The sequence below is a fragment of the Sinocyclocheilus rhinocerous genome, unplaced genomic scaffold (genome assembly GCF_001515625.1).
Source record: "Sinocyclocheilus rhinocerous isolate Xijiao unplaced genomic scaffold, SAMN03320098_v1.1 scaffold3391, whole genome shotgun sequence".
NCBI lineage: Eukaryota > Metazoa > Chordata > Actinopteri > Cypriniformes > Cyprinidae > Sinocyclocheilus > Sinocyclocheilus rhinocerous.
The window spans coordinates 32203-39870 of record NW_015627926.1 but is presented as its reverse complement, the minus strand read 5'-3'; the positions used below and the strand labels follow the sequence as shown (position 1 = coordinate 39870).

Sequence of the window (7668 nt, the reverse complement as noted above, 5' to 3'; positions counted from 1 at the left end):
CCGTGAACACACACCTGGAGCAGTGGGCAGCCAATGCTGTGGTGCCCGGGGAGCAGTTGAGGGTTCGGTGCCTTGCTCAAGGGTGGTATTGAGGGTGGAGAGAGTGCTGGTTATTCACTCCCCCCACCGACAATTCCTGCCGGACCTGAGACTCGAACCTGCGACCTTCGGGTTACAAGTCCGACTCTATCCATTAGGCCACGACTACCCATGAACGTCAGGACATCTGTCCGAGAACTGAATCTCAAGAGAAAATGGGTCATGCAGCAAGACAACGACCCCAAGCACACAAGTCGTTCTACCAACGAATGGTTAAAAAAAGAACAAAGTTAATATTTGGAAAAAACATTAAGTCGGAAGTCAAATTCCGGACCTTAATCCAATTGAAATTTTCCTGGGTCAAAAATGGTCTTCGGTGGTGGCTGACGGTCATCCATACACACACAATAAAGAGTTCCCTACCCACGTGGGCCTGACAATAAATTTAAAATAAATACAAAGAAACAGTTTGTGATTTTTGCTTATCCTATTTATTAATTCAATAAAAAACAGTCACTGTCAGGACAGATAATAAAACAAAGTGCTTACAACTAGGCCTGGGCGATAAAACGGTATCGATATTCATCGACGGTACACCTTCTTCGATAACGATAGAAAAAATGTTCGATACAGCTCACGATATAGGCACGTGCTATGAGTGACGCAGACAGCACACACAAACATGAACACATGCTGAAACGAGTGCTGTGCCTGCCTGTGATGAGGAGATTATAAATAAAGAATGAATTAGAAACATTTGCAATGTTAGGTGTGCGTCAAGGAGCATCATCAGTGGAGCACAAGATGCAGTGATGATGATGTAAGTGACATTGTTGCATTTTAATGTTTTGTTAGTCTAGCCCATGAGACGCGCCACTGCTGCGTTATTCATTCAAAATATTAGAGAAATATAGGAGCTCAATGCAGAGAAGATCTTGATAAGCTTAAAACCTGTTTTTATACAGCCTATGGTTAAAACCGAAAACAAGCCATTCACACAGAACACATATTCAGCTAATTTTTTAGACGGACAAATATGACTGCTGCACTCGCGTCTCACACAAGAGATGTAGCCATGCAAAGTTAAAACAGTTTAAACTTTTAGAAAACACGTCACGAATTTGTGGAGGTTTATTCCTTTTCACTGCGTCTCATATGATTTTAAATGAAATCTGTGTGAATGGCGCTTCGGCTCTTTGGATTAAGCAATGCATAAATACATGATGCTGTTTTGTTCATAATTGTTTATGCAATTTACGAAATTATATTTGATTTTATAAGTTAATTTAGACATAACGCACGTTTTTTTATAGAGTTACTTTCTTGCGTTGACAATTTAAATGCGCTGCATTATTTTGTTCATTGCGCCCTCCTGTGGACTCGGGAGACAAGACAAAAGTTTCCTTAAAACCTATTTAATCTGCATATAAAACATTAGAAATTAGATATTTGTTTAATTTTTATTTTGTGTTTCATTGTTAAAACAAAAAATATTTGTTGTTTGTCTCAATAAATTGGGTTAATTAAAAAATATAGTGGTTAAATTTAAACATTTCTTTCTATTGCTCTTTGTTTTAAAAAAGGTTATAAAAAATGTCAATAATTATCGTTGCCGAACGATATGAGTCCCTCTGCTAGTAAAGCCAGATTCAAACTAGGCCCTTTCTTTCAGAACATGCAACACAACTCCTTGTTCAAGCTCTTGTTCTATCCAGGCTGGACTATTGCAATGCTCTCTTGGCAGGTCTTCCAGCCACTTCTATCAAACCTCTACAATTAATCCAAAATGCCGCTGCAAACTGCTTTTATTGTCCTCATTTGTAAGTCGCTTTGGATAAAAGCGTCTGCTAAATGACTAAATGTAAACCCATTTTTTTCTTCACTCAAAACTTTTCTGTTCACCTCTTTTGGCATGGTCAGTTGTTATTATTTGAGGTTATTTGAGGTACTGCTAGCACAGTTTTTTCCATCCAGCTGGTGCTGGAGCAAGAGGACAGTGATGGTTTGTATACTTTTTCCTCATTAAATAAGATTTGGTTGAGGTGATCACCTAATCAGTAATTATTTAAGCAGAATGAGGTGTGCCTGTGTTGGAAATCAACAGACACTGGAATGGAATGGTTGCCACACATGTAGAGATGCTGATTTAAGAAAAATTTGGAGTGGTCTCCTAATTTTTTCCAGAGAATATATATATATACACATACACACATATATATGTGCATGCATACATACATACATAGGCTATACATCTAAAGAGCTGCTGAATGTCATTGCTATTGGTATTAACATTATTTTGAAAAGAAAACAAAAAATTGTTAAACAGTACTGTCAAATAATTTAATCTATTTTCAATCACTTCAATTATCTTACCTATATTCAATGCAAATACTTACGAAAATTAACCATGGTTTTACCACAAATAAAACCAAAAAATCATGGTTACTATAGTTAGACCATGGTAACTACAAATTAACCATGGTTTTGCTACAATAACCATAGTTTAACCATGGTATTTGTAGTAAAACTGTGGTTTTACAAATGGTAATCAATACGCCAAAAACCATGGTTACTACACTTTTACTACAATAAAACCATGGTTAATTTTCATATAATAATTTTCGAGAATGTTGCAGAAAAATGTATAGCTTCAACTTGCAATCAAAACAAATATGCAAGTGCTAATTTCTTAGCAATTCAAACGACATTATCATTAACTTCAACTAATATTACATTTATTCGGGTGTTTTTATGGCTCTTATCTAGATTATTGAAGTTCTACATCGTATTCTGTCTAATTTCTCAAGGTTTGTCTTGTTAGCCGCTCCATTCACTATGCCACCATAATTTATAGCTTTAAAGATCTCAATAAAGTTCGATAGACAGCTAATATAGCTTCTTTTCTGCCCCCATGCAAAAACAATTATACATCTCATATGGTTAAATTCCTAGACGAAACTATTATTCGATGTTATTATATTTAAAAAGTACCTTTCAATTGACGTCTCCTTACGGTATCAGTGCGCTTCCTGTTTACTACTAGCATGGGAAATGACGTATGTTGCGTAATTCCTGTGTTGTGCTGCGTACCAATCGCATACTATCCATCCTAAATAGTATTCGAAACTAGAATTAGTATGTTCCAAATCATATTACCGGTATGTTGAAAACAGCATGCCAAAGATTCCCAGATGGTCTACTACTTGAGATTAAAATTCGAAGTGCAGATCGATGCGCACTCTAACGGTTTATATTGCCCACAACACATTGCGCGGTGGACCAGGATTCGATTAGAACTACAAACACGCATAAAAAGTGTTAAAAACTACAAACATGGCGGATATGCGCGACCGACGGACGGGTAGAGAAAGGGATTTAAATGATAAATAATCAATTCAATGTCTAACCTGATGAGAAAATATTATGTTATCCACATTATATTTCGTCTGCAGCAACATTGTGAACTTACAATGATACTTTGGTTATTAACTTTTAAATTATCATTATGCAAACACATGAGCAGAGTTCTCACATGAAAGACCCGCAATGTGACTCTTAATTTCTCTCCAATACCGTAGGAAATCAAATTAAACGAAATGTGGATGATGTTAACTGTGACAAGATGATTGACAGGGCAGTTCCCACTGAGCAAAGGTACGTCCAAACGACGTCATTTCAACGTCTTTTTCGGACGTTGAAATGACGTCCCCTGAAGAGAATGAAAGTAAGTTTTTATGACGTCTTTTTTCGACGTCTTTTGGACGTCCATAATGGTTATCTGTATCTCGCGCATAACAGACGGTGACGTCCCACTGAGCAAAGGTATGTCCAAACGACGTCATTTCAACGTCTTTTTCGGACGTTGAAATGACGTCCCCTGAAGAGCCAGAATGAAAGTTTTTATGACGTCTTTTTTCGACGTCTTTTGGACGTCCAATATTGACGTCCACAGGACGTCTTTAAGAGGTTAAAAGTTAGTTCAGATGTGGTCATTGTGGACGAATTTTCAACGTCTTATAAGGTCAACTGCAGTCTCATTTAGACGTCATTACTGTTTCTGGACAAAATAAACACTCTTAGGCTGCATTCATTTAAAACTCATGTTTTTTTTCAATGTAATTTTTATTTGTACAGGTAAATCAAATTACAGACTCAGTGTATTTGTACAAAAACCATGAAAACAAAAGAAACTTCACTTACTATACAGTGGATAACAATTAACAAATAATTTAATCACCATATGTTGAAGATATTTTAAAATATCTTCTGGTTCAGTGAAGTTTTTATTTTATTAGGTTATTTTATTATTTTATTAGTTATTATATTTTATTAGGCATTTGAAATTTCATTCAACAACCAATCCTAAAAAATTATGAAAATATTGAAATGTGTACATTTATCATTTTCTCTCTGTGTGTCACATTACACTTGCCCTGAATATTTCAGTGCCACACAATTTAAGAATAAATTTGCCACAGTGGCAACGGTAATTGTTTGATTATTTGTTTTCTTCTTCATGAAAATGGATATGTGACAGTAAAGCGCTCAAGTTAAGTTGGGCTGCGAATATAAATTTGTTTAAACAACATCTGTGTTAAAGTGTAAAAAAAAACTAATTTTTATATGAAAATATTTAAGTATTCTGACAACTCAACTGTAACGGGGCTGAACTCTGATGGCTAGCAGACAGAAGTTCATGGACCGGATTCGTGACATCAACTGAGTTGGGTCTTTATAGCCTTTGCTTTTCTTTATATTTGCTCATTAAAATTTACCATATGTTATTCCATAGTACCATGCATTTGTAGGTCATGGTAACCACAGGTAAAACCATGAATGGCTCTTCACCTTACAGTAAGAAAAAAAAACTTTTCTATACAAGTCTGGAATTCATGAAAAAAAGTTACCTAAACACATTTAGTATGGAGATAAATGCAAAAACTACCATAGCTTCATAACAAAAAATAATTCTGTTATTATATTGCATTATTCCTGTAACCGTTAATACAGTCTTGAGCCCTGATTCACAGTGGATGTCTGATGGCAAGTTGGATGGAGTGATTTTTACAATGGCAACTCACAGACTCAATGCGGGCACCTTGTTGGAAACCGCTTGTTTAATATATTGCTTCTTTCCTTGATTCTGCTGCCTTGGCTGCACCAGCTGTGGAAACCTGACCTGGTGAGGACCCTCTCCTCCATCCTCCATTGAACCTCTTATCACACTCGGACAAGGTAATGAATTGTTAAAAATTCTGTTGTTGGTCAGTGAATGGTTTGTTTTAAGCTGCAACTAGTAATTTTAATTATTTTTCTGATCAATTTGATAATAGCTATATTACTTTTGTGTATTGAAAAAGCATGTTATTCCACATCATGACCTTGCTGTTTTTTTTGTGTTTGTTTTTTCCCCCCAAAATGTAATGTTTACATTTGAACTCTTTTGTACTTAATGTGCAGAATGGCCGACACGTTAATAAAATACACAAAATATATATTTTTAGTCCAATTAATCAAATAAATAATTGAAAAATTAATTAATTGTTAAAATAGTTGTTACTTGCATATATAATATGAAGTTATTCACTGGGGAAAACACATTTCAAGCGCAGAAGCACCTAACAGAGTAATGAACTCACAATTATCTTTGAAGCATTTAATGAAGTTTCTACTGCTTTTAACAACAGCTGTACATTTCATGCAGAAGCTCACTCTATGGAGGCCCAAACATGCAGAAATTAAAAATAAATACATCTATAGTTAATTAAATAAATGTAATAAAAGGAAAATAAAGAAATAAATGTCTTTATAAAACAAATATAATTTAATTTGTAATACAATTTAATCCTGACTGTTTTTTTGTTTTTGTTTTCATTCATTTTTATATTTATTACATTTATGTATTATGCATTATGCATTTATTTTTCAATGTTTTTGTTTCATGTGGTTATTTATTTACTTTGTATTTATTTACAGATTTGTTTATTTATTTATTTTTACTTTTCCGTGTGCAACATGTAAATGAGGGAGTTAGGGCTGGGTATCCATTCAGATGTCCCGATTCAAGCCGGGCTCACACTGTGCGGATTTTTTAAAAGTCCTTTAGGATTGTACTTGTCAGACTGTACGAACATGATGATCATGTCACACTGTGGGATCTCAGTTGTCATTAATGTCAGACTGTACCACAGTCAAGACGTGTTAAAAACGGGTGCGCGCAAGAAAACTTGTTCGGAGTTTAACTTATCAACCCATACACGTTCAGTGACTGAGAGCTGAATTGCACCGCGGGGCTGTAATATTGGCTATCATTAATATCATTAAAAGTATATGAATGGCGCCAATACCGGCATATTTAAAAGAATAGTGCAAGCAGCATTACACACCCACATGAAAACAGCGGGGCAACTGGTGTATCATATTTATTCAGTGCGCGGAGGACGAGAGCGCCGGAGTTTATGCGGTTAGAAGAAATCTCAAGCATTAATTCTGATCATGGCTTGTCTTGAAAAACAAAGACAGTTTGACGTTCGTCGTAGGAGAAGTCACACTGCAGGACTGTGCGTCAAATCTTCTGACACTACCAGAAGTTCGTCTGAGGTCAAATTTGATCGCAACGGTCATTAATCGGCTGTTGGTGAACATGTCAAACCAGCGATCAAAGACTACAGATTTTAGCCTAGGATTATAGGAATCTTCGGATTTTCAAAATTTGTCTCAGACGACCAAATCGTGGCCAAAATCGCACAGTGTGAGCTTCAGTTAGATTCTGATTCACAAGCTGTCGATTCGATTCGATTCGATTCAGTTCAATTCTTGATTCAATTCTCAATTTTCTGATTACATTCAGTAAATATAGTTTTAATACAAATGCTATTGATATTTCTAAAAATGAACAGTAAACATCCACCCACATGAAAACAGCGGGGCAACTGGTGTATCATATTTATTCAGTGCGCGGAGGACGAGAGCGCCGGAGTTTATGCGGTTAGAAGAAATCTCTAGCATTAATTCTGATCATGGCTTGTCTTGAAAAACAAAGACAGTTTGACGTTCGTCGTAGGAGAAGTCACACTGCAGGACTGTGCGTCAAATCTTCTGACACTACCAGAAGTTCGTCTGAGGTCAAATTTGATCGCAACGGTCATTAATCGGCTGTTGGTGAACATGTCAAACCAGCGATCAAAGACTACAGATTTTAGCCTAGGATTATAGGAATCTTCGGATTTTCAAAATTTGTCTCAGACGACCAAATCGTGGCCAAAATCGCACAGTGTGAGCTTCAGTTAGATTCTGATTCACAAGCTGTCGATTCGATTCGATTCGATTCAGTTCAATTCTTGATTCAATTCTCAATTTTCTGATTACATTCAGTAAATATAGTTTTAATACAAATGCTATTGATATTTCTAAAAATGAACAGTAAACATCAGTTTACAAATGGTGAATTAATAAAAAGAAATAAAGAGCCACAGGGCTGTATTTTAAACCTATTATTTTTTTTGTATAGGGTCCTATTTTTTTTAACAATAATAGGGACCTATAAAATGTTTTTCTTCATTTTTCTAGTAATCAAATGAAGGCATAAAACATTAATTTATCCTAATCAAATGAAAATTAAACCCTTTT

At 35.5% G+C, this 7668-nt stretch overlaps 1 protein-coding gene across 1 annotated transcript in view; it reads right to left on the bottom strand.

Annotated features, from left to right (window-relative positions):
* Positions 1–3244, bottom strand: part of LOC107737073 (beclin-1-like) — a 35552-nt gene extending 32308 nt beyond the window's left edge. Inside the window, exon 1 of the mRNA XM_016548475.1 lies at positions 3031–3244. The gene's annotated coding sequence lies outside the window, so the exon portion shown is untranslated. The remainder of the gene's footprint in view (positions 1–3030) is intronic.
* Between the last annotated feature and the right edge of the window lie 4424 nt (positions 3245–7668).